General features: G+C 39.3%; 1 protein-coding gene across 1 annotated transcript in view; it reads left to right on the top strand.

Annotated features, from left to right (window-relative positions):
- Positions 1 to 5,359: 5,359 nt before the first annotated feature.
- The window catches only part of PAG1 (phosphoprotein membrane anchor with glycosphingolipid microdomains 1), an 85,795-nt gene continuing 70,939 nt past the window's right edge, over positions 5,360 to 20,215 (top strand). Inside the window, exon 1 of the mRNA XM_026081380.1 lies at positions 5,360 to 5,411. The gene's annotated coding sequence lies outside the window, so the exon portion shown is untranslated. The remainder of the gene's footprint in view (positions 5,412 to 20,215) is intronic.

Here is a 20,215-nt window from a genome sequence, read left to right as displayed (position 1 = left end):
GAAGGCAGTAAAAAACATCTGTCTGACATAAAGCATCTTCCTAGGTCATGTCAAGTCCCTGCTTCAAAGCGTAGAGATACTAGAGTTTCTCAAAGAAGAGGATGACAGCACTTTTTAACCTGGGCAGTGCAGGCCCATTTTCAGAAATGCATTAATCATTTTAATGGAGATATCCAAAATGAAATTCAGCATGAGGCTGCATATTATAAAACTGTTGAAAATGTTTCTGAAAAAGGGAAGTGCTAGACAGCTTTAATAAACAGTGCTGCTGCCAGCCTCACCTCTGTTTGTTATCATCAGGAAATGCCAATATAGTCTTTCAAGTTCTTATTTTCAACACGTTGGCAACTACTCAGTCTTGGGAAGATTTAATACAGCATTGCAAATTTTACAGTGCTCCCAGTAGAGTCAGTGGTCCCAGGAGAAGGAGCTGGGCGAGCAGCTAGCTGCTGCCTGCCTATGGGAGTGATAGCCCCACTTTGGAGCGGGGCATTGACTGGGAGTCTCTTGATGGTAGGGCTGTGTTGTTGGTTTTTGTGGTTTGGGTTTTTTGTTGTTGGGTTTCCTCTTTTTTTTTTGGACCATCCTTGCTCCAGGACTAGGTCTATATAAGTAAATCAAGAACAAATGGCACCTCACAAATTACAGGAGCCTGTGTCACTGTAGAGCTTCCCATTTTATAGAAGAATCCGAGTGGGATGCTGATATCAGTGAAAGAGTTAGTAATACTGCACAAAATTCATAACTGCTGAAATAACTCTCTGCTTTTTTAATGGGTGAGCTTTCAGAGCAGTTCCACCTACCTTATATCATACAGCCTCTGTCCTTCCTGTTGTGCTTTTCACAGATACTACAAGGAAGATATGAGTCCCAATGAGTAAAAAAATTATTCTTTTTATACCAGGAAAAATATGTTAAAAAAAAAAAAAAAGAAGCTGCATAAGATTTTTTTGTGTCATTTAAAGCCTCTAAAAAAGAGTCTAAAATCTGAGTTTGTCTGAGTAATTTATCTTTGGGTATGTGCAGGAAAGCGAGCAGGAGAATATGAATGAGTGTGCATCTCAGTCATGGCTGAGCTGTCTGATAGATGAAGAGAATTTTTGGTGACTCCATCTGGCTGAAAGGTCTATTTGTGTGATCTTTTCTCCAACAGATGGAAAATAACACTAGGAGGGGACTTTTGATTATCAAAGCATGGGAATTACTACAGTGCAGTGTCACCCAGAGACACCCATCTTTTTCCGAGTGGCAGGTGATGCTTCTGGGATGTGTGAGATAGCTGAATTCCCCCTGCTGCACTGAACATGTGTATGCCAGATTTTCCTGGCTATGTTATCCACCTATCCACCTTCCCTCCAGTTTCTGTTGCTGGTGAGGAAAGGAATGAAAATATAGAGTGTCCTTGTAGAGAACATAGTGAGTAAAAAGTAACTGTAGGAAGAGAATGTATTTATCATCTTCATTCATGTATAGTAATATGTCTTTTACAAAAGTGCTTGGATTTTCATAGTTTCTGTGAAGTGCTTTTTGAACCATGTGAGATGATTAGGCTAAGATTAATTGAAGTCTTTCCTGAATGTAGAGGTTCTGTCTGAAAGAGCATAACACTTTTGTTTTCCAATATTGCTCCCCTTTTGCTCGCACATGTGTTTACAGTATTCCATTGAGGAGTCTCCCGCTCTTGTCAAGGCTTCTCTTTGCACCGTGCAGTGTTGCAAGTGGACCTAGCAGCACTCTTGCATCCAGACCTTTCTTTAATTTCTAGGAATGACATTCAGCTAATTCCTGTGAGAGTGAGAAGTGAACTAATGGAGCCAAATCAGTTAATTGCGTAGCACTTCAGTGAGTTACATGCGTGTAACTGACAGATGGCAGCTATGGATTTTGCTCCTTGCTTGCTTGGAGGGAGAACGAGAAAGGACCATGCAGTGCTGGGAGTCAGGGTTCAATGGGGTTTCCTTTGGTGCCCTGGGGAAATGTGTGATGGGGAAGACTGGAGGCTGATATTTATGGTAGACTGGTATTTATTCTTTAGCCTGTGCTTGTTTCTCCTCTCCTTTTCCTCACAGTCAAACATCCCTGTAGAGTCACTTGAAATGCAATTGATATTTTACAGTCTAGAAACTGACTGTGCCATAATGGAATTAAATGTGCTAATGATGCACAAAAGGCCATGAGGTTACCCAAAGCCATGCCAGTGAGCATATTTGCCTCAGTTGCAATCCCCCTTGCTCGGGGGCGTTAGGAGGAAATCATTTAGGCTAGCCCTTTTTTACATGCAGACCGTGCTTTTCCCAGTTTATCCATGCCAGTCATTACAGTATGGGGTAGAGAAGTAGTGGTCTGAGCAACACCTCTGTCCAAGTGCATAAAGGCAAGAGCGCACCAGCGGATGGCTGCAAAGGCAGACGTGCTCCGTGCTTTGCCCAGTCGTGTGGGTAGCGCTRTGGAAGGAGCAGAGGTGCCTAGAGGTCTTCTTTGTTTGTGGGGAATGGTGCTCACGTAGAAAGTGTCACTGCCACCCGTATGGCTCTTTATGTACGAATTTGCCCCTTCTACCATGCGACTTCTATAGCCTTATCTGTGACACTTTGTTCCTCAGAAATCTGGGACAGCTTGTGTCTAAGGGACGGTCAGGTTTGGGGGGGTTTTCTCAAGTGAGATGAAGAACCTTCCCTACATAAGTCACAGGTGCACCTTGATATGCACCTTGATATTCACCATTTCATCTCTTTTGCAATCCTGTTTTTCAATGTGAAATGCTTAATCACACCTTATGTCATATCTTCGAGAAATGCCATTATAGTGATCTCACTGGTTGTCTTTCACTGTCTTTTTTGTCTTGCCAAGGCTGAACAATATGACTTTAGATTGTAAACATTTGGGGTTTGAAATGTCAAACCTCAAGACCCTGTTAGAAGGAAGTTAGGACATCGGTTAGGTTATCCTGCAAACTTCAACTGAAATGAAAATACAACAGTTAAAAACTAGTAAATATTTTCTTTCCTTCATGGTAACATTTGTAAAACTTTCCCTGCCTTAAGTAACTTTTGTAAACTTACTTTTCTACTGGTACTTCTAACGTGGATGTGTGTAACAAGGCATGTGATTAATACCATTAGTGGAATTCCTGTGTGGAATGCGATTCCTTTAGCAGTCTTCCTGACTTTTTTTTTTTTTTTTTTTTTTTTTTTTTTTGCTACCCATATTGGCCACCTTAGACACCCCCTCGGTCTTTTGGTATTACATTTACTTGATTTCATAGTTGATAGCATTATTATTCTATCAAAAAAATTGATAAATTGTTACGGCTACACTGCAGAAGCAGCCACAGCAACAACGCTTTCTAATTGCATACTTTACCTCTGCTGTATTATCACTGCCCATTTCATTATTTACAAGTTGTTTGCAGCTGTGGCTCTCAGAGGCTATGAAATATTCAGGAGTGAAGAGTAGCCTGTGCAGAATCACAGTCCTTGCAGCGGAGCACCTGCCCTCATAGGAAAAGAAGAACCAAAAACTTCTCATGTTTAAAACCAATGTGGAAATTTCTTTCTTTGCTTTAGCATTTCCCACAACACTGATTGGGGAATGCACACTTCTTAAAAATAGTCCCTTTACTTATGCTTGTGATTGGATGAGATAAGAAKAATAATAAATGTTCAGGTAATAAATTTCTGCCGTATTTACCTGGCTATTGGAAAGAAGGAAAGAAATCTTGACTGCCTGAGTGTCACTGTGAGGCGGTTGGTATTACGGGTGGAGCAAGGAAGAAAAATTATATATTAAAGATAAAAATTAATGCTGCAGTCCATTTTCTCACACTTTGTCTCTCTGTAGTACTAGCCAGCAATGATTGACTGAACTGTGCAATATTTTACCAAGTAGGAAACAGATAGCATTTTCATAAACAGGATACTTCATCATTAAAGTAAAGAAACAATTGCTTTGACCTTGACACTGAACGGGTAAGGCCAGCACTGTAATAACAGAGAATGTAACTAAGTAACAGTTCTGTAGTAGCTTACACTGCATTATTTTTAATAGAAAGCACCAGTAGTGGGGAGGCCCGASCTAGCAAAACAACTGGTTAATACTTACAAACAAAAACCCTGTATTTGTGCAAAAAGTTTTGAATTGTAATGTGCCCTAATGTGCACTGGCTGTAATTTGGGCTTACATCAAAAGAAAGTGATTGAATCAGTATATCCTTTTGTGGTCTGAACAAGCAGATGGTAGTCTGACAGTATCCCTGTTTTTTAATTTTTTTTTTGTAGGCTGCTCTAGAAACCTGATTCTCTTCTGAAAATTGATGGTGTAGAAGAAGTGGCACATTCCTTCAGAACTAATATATTTTATATCTATTTCTTCTTACTTTGGCAATAACTATCTTTTCTAATCCTACAGGTTAGCACTGTACAGCCTTGTTTATTTGAAGAGTTGGATTGTATTTTAACTAAATTAATTTGGAAAGTGATTTAAATAAATCCATGTAATCACCTGCTGTAGGCATGCTCTAGCTTTTGTTTAAGCTCATCTTAAATTACTGTAACAAATCAACAAAGCTAAAGGTGTAAAACCTTTTTAAGCTGGTAGAAGCATCCAGGGAAAGGAGGGTACTTCTTCTAGCTAAGTCAATTTACAAACCAAGTTAGTTAATTTTATCATGTAGGCCATGGAAAGGAAATTAGGCTGAGATATCTGACATTTTTATTATGGAGGCATTGCAGAGTTGATTGCAACCAGATGGCCACTCCGTTATCCCATAACTGAAAATCTGCATTGCAAAGTTGGTGCTAGTGGAAAGTTTGCAACCTCTTTAGCTCTCAGTGTTCCTAGTAAATCTCTCTTGACTGATTTGGATTCTGCTTCTTTAGATACCAAACCTAGAATTATTAAGCAACAATGAGTTTCTGTGCAAAAAAACCAAGTGCTTGCGCAAGTCTTACTGCAGACACTGGCACTGCATGGCTATAAGCTATCCTAACTTTACTTATAGGAGCCTCTAATTTGATCTGTGAAATTCATGTCACAGAGCACATTATATATGTGAAAGAATGTAAAATTCAAATTTATCAGCCTGATTTCTTTGTCAGATCTTTGAAAGCCAGAAGACAGTAAAGAAACAAAAATAATAAAAGGGAGTTTTTAAACTACATTAGTTACTCTAAGGTGTTTTAAATAAATTCTGGAAAGGAAACTTTTTCTAGAAATATTTTTACTCTGCATGTGACTTTAAATTTGAAGAAACAGAAGATAATGTATATTGCCTGTTATAGTCTCTTAGTGTGGCATAACTGAACTCATGTTCAGAATTGTGATTTTTTTTTCTCTCTCTTTTTTTTGGCTAGGAGGAAACATTTGTCAATACTATAGTTCACTTGAACATCAAGCTCTACAGAGACTGTAAGGTAAGTAGTTATGAGACTGCTTTTTGTTTCCTCTGCTGGTCAGCTTGGCTTTACTTCCGTTTTATGAAGACACTTGTAATTTATGAAGGTGCCAGTTCTGAGCAATTGAACTGGGTAGCAACATTACATGTAGCTTTTACAGAAGTCATTGCTTACAGCTTCATGATCTGTGATATGCTGTATAAGATGCAAGAGTGTGTGTATAAATAATAAAGATATAATACATTTTGAGAATGAGGTGGTTATTTTCATGTTTAAACAACTGTACTACCAGTCCCAGGTGAAATGGGTAAAATCAGCCAGATGCGTGTTTTCAGGTGGTTGCTCAAAAAACCTTTCCTTACCCCTCCACATCCCGAGTCCTAGCCGATCAGCTTCCCTGAGCCAGGTGAGAGGCTTTGCCTGGTCTACACCGCTGGTGCAGGCTGTCTTACGCCAGGTATTGTGAGTTTTATAGTTTTAGTCAGCTGGTAGGTCTGCTTGATAGAGGAAACCAATGACTGCCTCATCCGAAATTGTCATCTTTTCTCACTTTGACAAGTTCTTAAAAGCTAGCTCTTGTTTTATGCTTGCTGGAGATGCCACAGACCTGTAGACTGCATTTCCTCGTTTCAGTGCCTGTTTTGAAAACATAGCAAATCTGTCCATGCATATGGAAACCATAAAATATACAATAAAATAGGCAAGCGGGGAGGGGTTCATGTCAAAAAGACAAAGCTATCCCACTGTGGAGGGAATGCAGAAGAATACTGTGGTTGGGAAGCTAGCCTGGGTGTGCAGTCTGCAAAGCGTATCTGATACCTTTGCATGGAGACCAGTGGGATCCAATCTTTAGTATGTAGGGTGGGTGAGACTGGTACTGCCTTCATTCATTTCCTGGAGCTGTGATTAGATTTGAGCAAAGATTTGAGCAGCATCAGGTTTATATTGGGTTGCCGTTAAAATAATTAACACCTCCCAACAGCTAGCAGATGGTAATTTTTCAAATGCCACAGTCGTTTTTTATTCTGAGTATCCCAGCCCTTGTTGTATGGCTTTTTCTAGTAAGTGATCATATGGAACCAGACCAAAACATAGGTCTAGTAGCTAGTAGGCTAAAAGCTAAAGCTCTTCCTCTGGTTCTTCATAATTGCAAGGTAAGGAATAGATCTGAAGAGTATCATCTGGTCTTCTCAGCTTTGTAGTCATTTGCTCTTTCACTATTTTTTTGGAACTGAACTGAATTCAGAAAAAGGGGGACCCTTTTATTTTGGGGAGCCGTAACGGCAGAGAGCAGCTTAGTGACCTGCAGGCTTATCGCTAGTCTTGGAGTTACCTTCTTCAACACAGTAGTAGCTTTTCTTGGTGGTGGTGGTGGGTTGTTCTTTTTCTTAAGATAGTCAACTGTGTTTGTGAATACTGGTGTTGCTGCTTCGACTTCATCAGCTAGTCAGCTGCATGATTTCCCATATTTGCAATTTGAGAGTTTTTTCTCAAGTAGGTCTATTAGAGCAAACTAGTAATGAATGAGATGTTCAGTCCTTTCTCAATATGAGGTGTTGACTTGTGTAGTTTATTTGACTGTATGTAATACACTCCATCTGTGGCTCATTTGAGAAATACTGGGAAGATTTCAAGTCCCTTTTTAGCACAGTGATAGCCTTGAAACTTTCTGGGGAATCARTGCTTTTCTAATGCATACCAAACGGGTGTTCTTTACTTACGGCATGTTGATAAGACCACAAGTGATCAACTTTCAAGATAACCACCTAATGATAACTGACCTTGTGTATGTTCTTAGTTTTTCCCAAAAGAAAATACATTTGCTCAGACAAGCTAACGGGCTTGACTTCGATTTTGCAAAAGCTGAGAGAACTTGTATGATAACATACTCAGTTACCACAATTTGTCTGACTAGGTTCCTCCTAAGCTACAGTGACGGGTTGGTTGAATTTGTGTGAATATACTCCTAGTCCCTCTCTCAACAGTCTCTTTTTGTTACCAGTACATAGCACAGCGATGCCTCAATCCTAGATGTTGAGCCTGTGAGAAGTATATAAATATAATGGATCTATAATAAATGGGAAACATTCCTTCTTGTTAGTAATTGTCTTTAAAATGGAAGTAGAAATTAGTGAATTTGACCAGACATGTTAAGGATGAAATTCATGTAAAATCAGTTTTTACATCACACGTGCCTTAAGAGTCTTACTGTGCAGAAGCCAGAGGATTGTGATGGTGGTCCTTAACTCTGTCAAAGATGCAGCCTTTTTGTTCCAAGCTTCCAGTTCTCTGTAGAAGATACTCTGATCTGGAAATGAAATGCTTCTAAAAGATGTGAGGGTTTTTTTCTTTCCTGTTGAATGCATCATCATTTTGGAAATTCTATTTGGCAGTAAAAATACGTTGATGACTGCTGTGTGCGCTAAGGGGCCTGGATACCCTGACCTCTTGCACAGGAAGATCAGGAATAGTGGACAGGTTGTCTGTCACTCCATTGAAAACTATGTTAGCTTTAGAAAATGAGCATCATCTGAGCATAGCTGTGCGTTGGTACGGTGAAGTTTCCTTCCAGTTCAAAAAAGTTGCTAATCTTTGAGCTGAAAAAAAAATCAAACCTAGCCCCAAAAAAATAAGAGATGGTTGTTTAGTTGGTGTTTTAGTGTCTTTTAAAAATCTGGATTTACTTCTCTGATCCCATTTATAGTACAACCCCAGAAACAGCTGTTTTGCCTCAAGTAAGGCTGAGAGGTGAAGACAGGATCCTTTCAACCAGCTTTATTGCTGGAGCAGTAATGTTAAACTATACCCCTGGCAGTGTGGGATTTTTGAGTGTGTTTAAAAAAAACAAAAACAAACCCTGGGTCACTTGACAGATGTAGTTTAGAAAGTGACTGAAAGAAGTAACTTCTGGCTGSGGGTGGGAGGGGAGGTAAGTGAGGCTAGTGATAAAGGAGCTTGGTGGAATAAGGTGGACTCTTTAAATCAGTTATGCTGCTGAGGATTTCTTAACGTGAAATCACATCTTAAGACACTGCAGTTTCTGGGTATTTAGCTGAAGGTTCCCCCCCCCCCCTTCCCCAGGTTAGTGTGGCTCTGTTGCATCAAGGTTGAGGTCTTGGAGGAAGGCTCATCACAGGTGCCTAACTACATCTAGCTTCCAGCTTGACTTTTTTTTTTTTTTCCCCTCCTGTCAAGTCTCCAATTACAACCAGGCTCAGTTTTAGGAAGCATGATTATTCATTTAAAATAGCATAAAAATATTTCTGACAATATGCATCAGATATTATACATCTTTAAAACCATACATAACCAAACAGCAAAGCTTCAGTCTTGCTGCTCATCCTGTATTTGATTGTCTAATTATGCTGTCTTAACATGAAGTCCAAAACAGAAGGGAAAGGAAGAGGGACATCTGGCAGCAATTTTCACATATCACATATTATACACAAGAGGACTTCTACAAAACTGGCTCTTGTTTTTAGTTCAGTTTTCCTTGATGGAATCAAGGAATTTAGGATCTTCCAGGTGCCTCTCTAGGATGCCCTCTGAACTTCAGTTTACTATACTGCTTAAAGTGCTGTCCTGGAAAACAACAGTTTTCCTATTATTTCAGGAAAAATATTCAGGATATTAAATACTTCAGAAACCTGTGTTCTTATTCATGAGAAGATGCATTTAACCTTTTTCCTCAGCATAGTTAGTGGTAAATAATTGCACAAACTGCAGCTTTTACATTGTAAAAGGAAATGTATTTTTTTCTTCTAGAGTTGCCAGAATGAGTTTCACAGTTCAGGTGACAACCTCTTTAACTGTGTCCTATAATTTAAACCACTTTTTAATGTGCTGCTTATGTACCATGCGTTCATGTTGTACTCTGTGACACAAACCACAAGTGCATTGGTGGCGTGGTGTCTCAGTTCCCTGCATACGTCTGCTGTGCTGAACTGTAATTGCCTTGTGTAACCTCATTATTCTTTGCTGAGATTAGCTGGAATCTGAGTACAAATCTGCCGATCGAGAGCCCTGATTAGGCTACAACTGTCACCAAAATGATACTGTTTCCTCTCGGAGGAGAAAAGGCTCTCATGCATTGGAAAGCTTCAGGTCAAGTGTTTCTGTCATCTAAGGGTTGACAGAAGTATGTGATGTGCAGTCGTTGTGTTACAAGGAGAAGAACAGCAGTTTCTTGTGATATATATTTTGGGATGAGGGATGTGTAGGGGTGAAGAGCAGGGCAGAGGAAGAAGAACCTCTTGAACAGGTATATGGCAAAACATCGGTGGTATTTAAAGGCCCTCCCCTACGAAACCATGCAGAACATGAAGGCCTGGTTTGACAGGCAGGGTGGAAACTGCTCTCTTTCCCAGTGGTCTACCACAGTCCTGGTCTCTGCACTGGGTTTGCTTATCTAAAGTTGGCGTGACAGATGCATGAGGCGTACATGTGAAGGAAAAGATGCTAGCCAGTTAGCGAGATGCAAGCAAGAGAGGCCCTGCTGAAGAGAGGACTTCCCCAGCAGTTGTCAGCGCTGGGCAATCTGCCCGCTCTGCTCAGCTCTGAACAAGAGCCATCAGCAGCGGGGCTGTGCCGGCCATTAGAAGGGCAGCAAGAAGAGACAAACAGACACTGCTCTCGGAGCAGCTTCAGCATATGAGACCTGCTGGTTTGGTGGTCAAAGTTCAGAGCTCCTCTGTGTTTGAAGTAATTCAGGAATAGCTGCTCTGCTTTCAATTTTCATCCTATTTCCCTAATAACTTCACATGTAAATAAGTTCACCACCGTTCCCAGCGTTTTGGTGTTTTCTTTATTATTTGTAAAAAGTTTTCTCCTTTCTGTTTATTTTTCCACGAAGCCATCACTCCTTGTCTTCAGTATTTCGCTTTCCCCGAGTTGATGGAAGAGGTCAGTTGTATCTGTATTGATGTTAATGTGCTTCACCATGCTGCTTTCCAGCATAAGTCACAAAACATCCCCTTCTCCCTCATCAGATGTAGCTTCTGCATATCTGTAGGTTTCTTTGCTCAAGCCATCAGGATTTTGATCTGCTTTCTTTGGATCACACTTCCAGATGGCCAGTTCTCATTCAGTACTAACCACCCCGGGCAAGGGCACTCAGCTGCAAGCCTCTAATTCTGAAAGGGTCATAAATACGTAAAATTTGTGCTTTTCATTATGCTGAATGTAACAGGAGGAGCCTCCTTGTCAGCCTGCCCCCAAGGGGGGGATCTGCACTGAAAGATCTGCATGAGTAGGAAAAGAAAGCTTCTGAGAGCAATACTGACCGTATGATCCCTGGGTTGGACACTGGTGACTCAGAACTGGTGATCTCGGAGAGCATTTGTGTGTCTAATTACAGCTTCCCTTCTGGCCTTTAGCTCTTTCTTTTCTTCTTTCTTTGCTGCTTTGAGTCGCAGTGCTCCGAAGCCTAGAAATGTGTGACCATTCTGGGAACTTCTCATAGTCAGCTCCAGAGATTTGGTGCCATTTCACAAAATACTGCAACCACATCTTCACAGGTTTCATGCTTGAGAACTAACCACTGGTTGTGAGAAACACAATCAGAAGGAGAAGTTTTTGTGAAGATGAGGCAGTATCTGAGATACTTTGACTCGGTTTCTCACAGGGACTTTCAAATGGACCTGTGGCCCCTTGGTGAGCAGAGAAGCAAGGCGACGTGAACCGTCGGCAGTGTAAGCTTTTCTGATGCTGGAGAGCATATACATGGGTAGAAGGAAGGAGATGCACCAGCTAAGCTTGAATTTGCTCAGAGACATGTATCATTGTGTGCAGGTTCACGTTTGATAAGGCGCAGAGAAGTAACCGAGTAACGATTCCTACCAACACTTTTTTTCTTAAGTGGAGCTGTTCTCAAAATCAGTCCTTCTCAGTTGTAATGTAAAAGAATTAAAGAACCATGTTGCAACAGTAGTGAAGGTCATTTTATTTTGACCTGTTCTGAAAAAGCAGAGAGAGGTTCAAATATTCCTGCTATGGATTTTTATTTGGGCGGTTACTGTAGTGAATGTCAAAACTGCAAACTGTGTTGACTGTGAAAATAGGCTTACATTGCAAGAATGACTGAGGCGATTACAGAGCTGCATGAATGATTAATTTACCCTGCTTTTGTTTCACTTTTGATCCCAGGCCCTCCCCTGAAAAAAGGCAATTTTGAAAGAAGATATTTTTAAAATAAAAATTAAGTCAGTTGTAATAATAGACAGCTTATTACACAGATGTGCACCAAAACTACTCCGAGAAGAGCAGAGTGAGAGATCAGTTGCTATCATATCTCTGTAACATGAATATTAGAAATTTGTAGATAAGTAATTGCTGAACACTTTGCAATCAGAATATCTATTCTCATTTTAAAAGGATAACATTATTATTCTTTCAGATAGGATGTACAGTGAAATAGTGGTAGTGCTTTCCTAATAACCCTCCTTTAAGCTCTGTTTAGAGAGCGTTTGTTTTGTTATTAAAATTACTCCATATATTTCAGACAGACTTCAGCTGAACTACTGCCTAACACGTGCTAGACACATATTGATTTTTGTCTTAGACCAGCATTTCCCCTGGGCATCATATTATTTATTCATAAAGCAGAAATGATGTCTGACAGGCAGTTACAGGGGTATATATCTGTAGTCCAGAAACAATGTGAAAAGCTTTGCAGGGACCCCAAGAAATCAATGTGTTGATGCTAAAGAGCAGTCTTTTAATTCTGAGCACACATTCTTGCAAACGTTCAGTGTGGAAAAGGAAATTTAAATAACAAATAGTTGCTGTTAAAACTGCAGGCCTAAATTTTCATTCATCTTTATTCCAATTATCTAAGCCAAGGTGGATTTAGGCAGAGAAGGCAAATATCCAAGCTCAGACACCGCTAAGTTATAAAGCAGGCCTGCTGCTGTCCTAATCTGCACATTCATATGTGCATTTCTGTTGAGGAAGGATATTTTTACTGATAAAGATTTAAAACCCAAGTGTTGTTCAGAGACCCAGATATTCCTAAAATGTGTGCAATCCATAACCATTAATTCTAGTTGAATATTAAACTAATGTCTGTATAGCATATTAAAATAATAAATAGTTGGTACTTTTAGAATGTCATTTGAAATATGTTGATAAGCTAATCCTGATAGACCTGTTTGAAAAAAAAAATAAGGCAAAAAGAGATTTGTTCTGATTTTGTTCATCCAAAATTAGATCCCTGCATAGTATCAAGCAGTATTTGCTGGTGAAAGATCAATTTTATTTCTAAAAGTTTTTTTTTTTTAACTTGAAAACAAAAATAAAACTTGAATCCAAAGTTATTTTTAGGAAAATTTTTATCTAGTCTTATACTTCTCTTAGATAAGTGCATATGTAACTTTAATTATTGAAATAATATATTTAAGCCGAGGTGGACATCTCAGTATCTTGCCAAAACAGGCCATTATGGAACTTGTTATGATTTTATTTAAAACAGGTAACATAGTAGAAAAAATAGCACATGATCAGGTAATTAAATATTGTATCTTAATGTATAAGCACAAGGGAGCTGAACTGAGTTTGTTCTGGCGTTTCTTGGCTTTCTAGTACTTGACTTTGAACCTGAACATTTTTTGATATATAGGGTTGGGGGTTTGAAATTTGCTTTGCATATCTTGAGGGAGAAGGGAAATGTAAAATATCAATTCATTTCTACTCTATAGACATCAAAGTTACTGTCTTTCTCTTGGCTAATAAAAAGTAGTGCTTATTTACAGTGAAACCAAGAAAAACATTAATGCTGTGAAGCTACAAAATTAACATGTGTTTCTTAAATTGGTATGCAGAACACCTTTTAGTTGTTTTCCCCAGGGGAGGCTTTGACATCTTCAATCATGAAACAGCACAATAAATGCAATTTTAAATCACTCAACTGGGACAGCATAATCTCTGTCCATCCAGCATATGTAAGAGTGCCTGAAGCATGCACACAGGGTTGTTTTGCAGTAAGTGGGATGGCTTTAAAAAGAAAGAGAAAAATATTGTATCTGATCGGTATCTTTTAGAAAATCAAACATATGAACTTTCATATTTAGTGGTCTGACATACAAAGATGATGTTGGGAAAATGCTACAATGTTTTCGAATGACTGTGTTTTTGGTGGATTTGAAATCTGATCTCATTTGACGTGATCTGAAGAAAGTATAACAAAAATGATATTTTTCTTGTATGTGTTTCACTGGGCACATTTTTGCAGCTGCTATCTGATGAAAATCTGAAGTCACAAAAATATTTTGTCCCTCAAAAATGCATGCATTTTGATTTGTGCTTGCCAATACTTTTGAATGCTACTGTTAACTTGCAAGAATTATCATGTATTTACAAGTAGATTTTAAATAACAAATTTACTGCATGGTGTTAAGAATGCCTGAATGTTAAGTAGCAACTTTAAATGTCAGTTTTCCAAACTGTTAAACTAGAAGCGTAATAATAATACATTTAATCTATTTAGATAGCTGATAGTCTGTCAATTAATAAGATTTGTTCATCCAAAGCCCAGCTGCATCCATCTTCCTTTCTGAACTCTATTTTCATAATTTAGCTCAGTCATTACTGTTGTCAGCAGCATAACTCTTTGCTTTTGACAGCAGAAGAATACACAAGTCCAGGTAAAGCACTAAAACCTGACTACATGCATTTTTGGCTTCACCATTCTGGAGTACTCTTCAGCACACTCATGCCGAGAACAGTCTAGCTGGTCTAGCCAGTGGAGACAAGTAGCTGCTTTTAGGACATGGTCCATTTAACCTCTTTTGGAAGCTTATTTTATTGTAAGATAAATTTCATCTTATAAGGWCCTTATAAGATGCTGTTGAGTGAAGGGAGTTTAGGTACCCAATTCCAGGTGGAATTCAGCTTCAGAGCGAGAGGTGTGCACATGTAGTTATTTATGTGTGGATGCAATATCTCCATTCGAGTCAGCGGAGGTCTGATCCCCATGGTCAGAGGAGCCTGAAGAGTGGTTCAGCTACTTCACTCGCTAGGGAGCACTCCCTGGGCTGCACTGGGGTCGTTTTTCCTGTTATCAGTGTGCTGCTCTTCAGTGTGCTCTTCCAGTGCACGCTTGCTTAGGCAATGATGTGGTAGTGTGGTAATATGTTGCCTCCTGGCTTTCCATCACCTGTAGATTCTTATAGGTTTTAAAGTACGTTTACAGTAATATTGTAGAAAAAACACTATCCAAAAAAAATTAAAGGCAACCTGTATGTTTAATGGGCGTTTTGTTGTTGAGGTTTATCTGATTATAGTACAGTGAAAAGAGCTTTCCTAATTTATTTTGTTACTTTGTTCTATTTCTACAATTGCTTTCTTCTGATGCTTTGAGCTTTTGATGAAAACTGATTGATTTGGAAATTATCATTTGGAAAGTTCCTTTATAGGAAGAAATTTTCTGCATTTTTCTATTTTTTTTTTCTGAACAATAATTTGTCTAATATCAACATGCCCATGTTGAAACACCTTTCCTCACAAAATAAATATTCTGGGAGGCTTAGAAACAGGCCATAGCATACCAGTTCCTCTCACAGGTCAGTTGGAGAAAAGGCAGCACTGCTGTTGAAACGGTCATCTACTGAGAGGTAAATGTTTTTCAAGACCAAGGTTTGCTACTGAGTTCAGACTGACCACAGCTTCCACTGCTCTCTCCACTCCATAAAGTAAGTTGAGCTAAGGAGACAACAGAAAAAATAAAAATATTATCAAATATTTTCCAACAAAATGAAATGGCGAGTAGTACACATGTAAATAAAATTATAAAAGACAAAAATAGTCTTGGAGCGTAGAAGTTTCTGATTGTTGCAAACGGATATTTCAAGAGTCAGTAAAAGATAGTAACTTAGGAAAACAAACAACTTAGCTAATGATATCCTGGGCTTAAAAAATCAACTGTGGAAGATGCTAAGGTACATTTCCTCCTGCAGAGAAGTCTGTGGATGGAGTCTGTTTAGGAGGCAGCCATAGGGATGCCCGCGTCCATGAAGCAACGCCACTCTGCAGGCTGCTGTTGGGCTTACGTTCTGCCCCGGGGCCCGCACGTAGCTCGTGTAGCCCTTACCTTACTCAAACCCTCCTGTAAAAAGAGCTTCCCTCTCTCATGAGTGTTTCTATAATGTTCATCACTCTCTCTAAAAAAAATACTAATAGCAATAAGCTGGCTGGTTCATATTCAGAGCCCTTCTGGCCCATCCATGCACACAGCATGAAGAGGTCAGTCCTGCCTCTGGTTCATCTGTGATACCAGCTTCATCGCTGACTTGCCACCTATTCAAACCATCATCGGTGGGCTTTACTCTTTGCTACGATGGAAGTTAAGGATGAATTGCGGGAAAACATCAATGCACACAACCTCCTTTTCTCCTTTTAAATCCCTTCTTAAAATCTCCTCTGCCCTAATCCCTGGAAAAAAAAGAAAAAAAAAAAAGTAGGTTAGTGATGTGTTACAACCACTGCCTCTTGTGTTGACTGATGTTGTGTCTTTGTTTCCTTCTTCCTTGTCCACCATCCATATCCATTTATTGACTTTTATTTTAGGTTTGTGTGACTCTCAGAGACAACCATATTTTTGTTCTCTCAGTGCACAGCCTCCAGCTTGCTTGTGGCCTGGCCCATGACAGGAGCTCCTAGATGCTCCCGTAACGTAAGAAACAGATAATAGCTGTGAGGGCTCAGTGCTTCAGAAGTTTCATAGGCTTTTTTTTTAACAATGCCATATGAGGAAAATGAGTGGTGTTATCATATGGCACAGGTGAAAAATGAAGGCATAGGAGAATGTCCTTAAAATATTGCTATTAATTCTGAATGTCTGAACTGAAATTCCAATTATCTGTTCTTTTAAGAGTTTGTAGCATTCTGTATTTAATATCAGATCTGCCACATTAGGTGTCCCAGTGCTTCCGTTTGCAGATGTGAGTGTTTAGTACTGCTGCAGGTCAGCACTTTGGGTCTTGGGAAGCGAGAGGTTTGGGTACCAACAGGCAGTTTGTATTAAGTGTTTTCTCCATTACGCATAGGAGCTCTTTGCCAGGGAGGTGAACTGAACCCGTCACCGATGTGGCCATTGGCAGTTTGGTCATAACCCTCTTCTGTGCTGCCTCAGCTCACCTGCTCTGTTTGCTTCAGGCCTCCCAGATTAAGCTGTTTGCTGGGAGGTCGGGTGCCTGGCTGCCAGGACCGGCGAAGCGGGACCTCGGAGATCAGGAGCTGGAGTTTCGAGGTGATTAATATTTTAGAATGGGTGAAACAATATATTTGTCCTTTGGCTTGTTCTGTACACCTGTACTGCTAGCCCCTTTGCTCGTAACAGTTACAGTGTGGATATGTATAAAACCATTTTGTGTCTTTTGCGAATATTTGTTGTATTTCTTAACTCATCCATTACCAGTAAGATTTCACACCTGTAACGAGTAAGCAGGATTTTCACACCAGTGTTATTGAAACATAACTATGTTAAAGACAATTTTTACGTAAAATATCTTTACACTCAGTAGTTTTCTTAAATATTAAGTTAGACTTGAATATTTTTTATCATTTCAATAAGGGTTGCCTTAATTGGAATAACAGACATTTAGTCAACAAATGTTTATTGAGAGACAATAGTCTTCCTGTAAATCATATATCTTATAAAAAGTCTCTAGAGGGCTGTTAAAAGCATTTGCTTCCTTTTATTGAAATGTGGGGCCTGCACACAATACATGCCAGTATCGGGTGGGATAAAGTTTTAGCTACCATTTGGGATAGCAATATTGTAATTGTTATTGAATCTATTCTTTAATACCTCTGTTGGCAAATCTACGCTCTGTTCTGAATTTCATGGTGTTCCCTTTGTGAAACCATACCAAGGCTGAATATTGGGCTTTTTGGTGCATGGAAACGTCATAATTTTAAATGTCGCTGTCTGTGAGACTTCTGAGACAAATAGCATGTACCAATGAGGAACATTAAACTTCCTTTTCTGTAGTGTAAATCCTCGTCACAAAATGTGCTGTTGTTCTCTATATAAAGCAGGTACTGTTCTAGGTCTGAGTGCTTTGCATGTTTGATGCAGAGAATATCTCCGTTTTACAAGCTAGAAAATGGGAATATGTCCGTGAGAGAKTAACTCATTTGAAGATGATGGTGGATTGGGGTTGCCAGCATATGTTTCCAGAAAAGTTAGTGAGTAGAAGAAAAGGTACGAAAAAGTTATTTATCACATGACTGCTATTTATCACATATGCATGTTTTCTGGATTTTGTGGGATATATATCTATATGGGCATGCATAATGCATTTCTAATTGGTGCTTTAACAAATGCAGAGGGGGGCTACACTAAAACACTTTTTCCTGGTTGGAAAGAAGTCATAGGGTGAAAAGTCAAAATAGGCAAAGTGCAGTTTCTAAAAATGTATGGAATAATATATTTCATGCTTATTGAGGAAGTTATACAGGGGATCTAGAAATACAAATAATTTAAACCCACAAAATTAGAAGTCTTAGCTGAGGCTTTTCCAAACTGAATTCAAATGTATTTGAAAGGGAACTCTCCAAGATGCAGCAAAGTTAGTTTATTTTTCTCTAGAGAGTCTGAACTGGGCATCCGTGTTTGGAGTTCAGGAGGAGTTCAGTACCTGCGGGACTCCTTCAGGATTGTCGCTTCAGTGACCGGTCTGTCTGTGGAGACTGTCAGCAAAGTTGCCAGTTACGATGGCATCTTCTGTAGTGGGAGCATCGAGCTACTCTCAGCTGGACTCAGCTCATCAAAACAGTTTAAGCAACAGTCAAATTGTAGCAACTGGTTCACTAGTAACCTGACCCTTCTATTATAAAAAGTTCTGTGACTCAGACTTTCCAGATGCTCTTTCCAGGTATTTTATATATTGCATAATTTAACTGCTACTTTGGAGTTTATATCAACTATCAGTAATCAGTTTAAGCAATGAAAAATCCATGTATTACTTCCCTTGTTTTTCTGAGGAAAGTATTTAGTGCTCTCTGCCTACCAGGAATGAATGTGGGCTTGGACTTTCAGCCTTACCTCTACATTTCCTTTTGTTTGAATATTAAAGTGATTATATCTTGTCTGAAGCCATCAAAGCTTTTTAACATATTTTATGGTTTAATTCCTATCCTTGCTCTGCCATCCGCAGAACAAAGAAGGCTGCAAACACCCCATTGAATACAAACTTTCTTCAGAGCTACTGATGGATGCAAGAAGCTGTAGTCTATATCTTGTTTTGAGGCAACTGAAAAAGAGAATGGGGAAGAATCAGTCTTGTTGATTGCTTATTTAGAGGGCTTTTAAGCATGCCTTTGCAAATGGTCTTTTTAAAGCTTTTAATATTTGGTGAGAGAAGCTGAGCAACATTCTCAATGCATATTCACAGCATACATTGTTGGCACCAGTTCCTGCAGTCCACATCAGGCAGACATCCCCCTTTGAATTAAATGGGCTTTTTGCCTGACACACTCTCCCATTCTAAGTAAATTAGCAATAATAGACTTGAACAATAAATTATTTTTTGCTCTGGGCTCATTCCGTAATAATTACCCACTGCTAATAAATGCTTCACCATGTCAGCAAGATACAAGAGCTTTTAGTCTTAGTTCTTAAAACTCAGCAAGCATCTTTTATTTCAGGGTTGGTTCTACTGGAAGAGGAGTTTGGTTTGTTTTTATGACAAGAGGAATCACTATTAAAAACAAACCTGGGAGTGTAATTAGGGCATTACCTTATGAAACTGCTACCTTATAATATGTGAAATCTGAAGCTTTTGTCCATTAAGCAGTATCACCTTCTGCATCGGAGGCTGAGGTAGCCAGTTCCAGGAGGGCTGGGTTCATTTTTTTAGTGCTTCTATTTTCCAGGTATGCATTAATATTGACAAGAGGCTGATTCATGCTAGACTACATTTTTAATATGGATTTAATTCCACCAGGAATCGGGGTAGTGAAATGTGCTGCATGGCAGCTGGCACAACAGCATTTTTAATCAAATAATAGAATCCAGCTGGTGGGGAGTCAAGTGAGTTCTGAAGCAGACGTGACTTAATGCAGATCTTCCTGATTTCTTTAATAAAATGCATTACCTTTGCATATTAACCAAATGTAAGTGGGGGAGGGGAAGCCAAGGGAAAGCAAATTTGTAGGTTTGTTAGGAATAAAGCTCGTTGTTAGAGAGGGAGAAGATGGGGTTTGTGTTATATGTAATACATTAACTTGGGCTCTTCTCACATATTACAAAATTATGCCTGGTTTGCAGGCGTAGTTATGATTACAAGGTTCAATTTCTGGGCTGTGTCCTTGTGTGTACTGCATTTGGTCCTCTTTAATTACATACTACTGTCACTGTCAATAGGAGTCCTCTTCAAGTTAGATGTCAGTCTCTGTGCTGCACTTAACTGGCTAAACTAGAGTGCTGTGGTTTGAACAGTTAACCCCAGCAGCAAAGTGTAGGTCGTCTTTGTGGTCACTGAATTGAATATTGTTTCAGACAGTCCTTTTTCCCTAATGGCCTTTTCTGCTACACTTACTAAAATTATAAAGACTTTGATAGGATTCAGATAAGGAGGTTCTTGTTGACATGCAGAGTTGAAACCATGTAATTGTGCTTCAAAGGCAAATGTAATGCCACTGAAAAGGTTAGCACCTACTGAAAAAATGTCAACAGGTGCCGCATTTTTTAAAGGATTTTTCTTGCTTGTTTCAGTCCCACAATCTGGGCTAAGCACTCAGTCAGGACAAGCAACTCATTCAGCGCTTTATGCTTCCGAGGACTTAGTTCATGCTGTAGAAAGATATAGCAAATGCTGYGGGAA

This window comes from Apteryx rowi, unplaced genomic scaffold (assembly GCF_003343035.1).
Source record: "Apteryx rowi isolate R43461 unplaced genomic scaffold, aptRow1 scaffold_548, whole genome shotgun sequence".
Taxonomy (NCBI): domain Eukaryota; kingdom Metazoa; phylum Chordata; class Aves; order Apterygiformes; family Apterygidae; genus Apteryx; species Apteryx rowi.
Note: the sequence above shows the minus strand (reverse complement) of the source record. Positions and strands in the feature narration are given on the sequence as shown.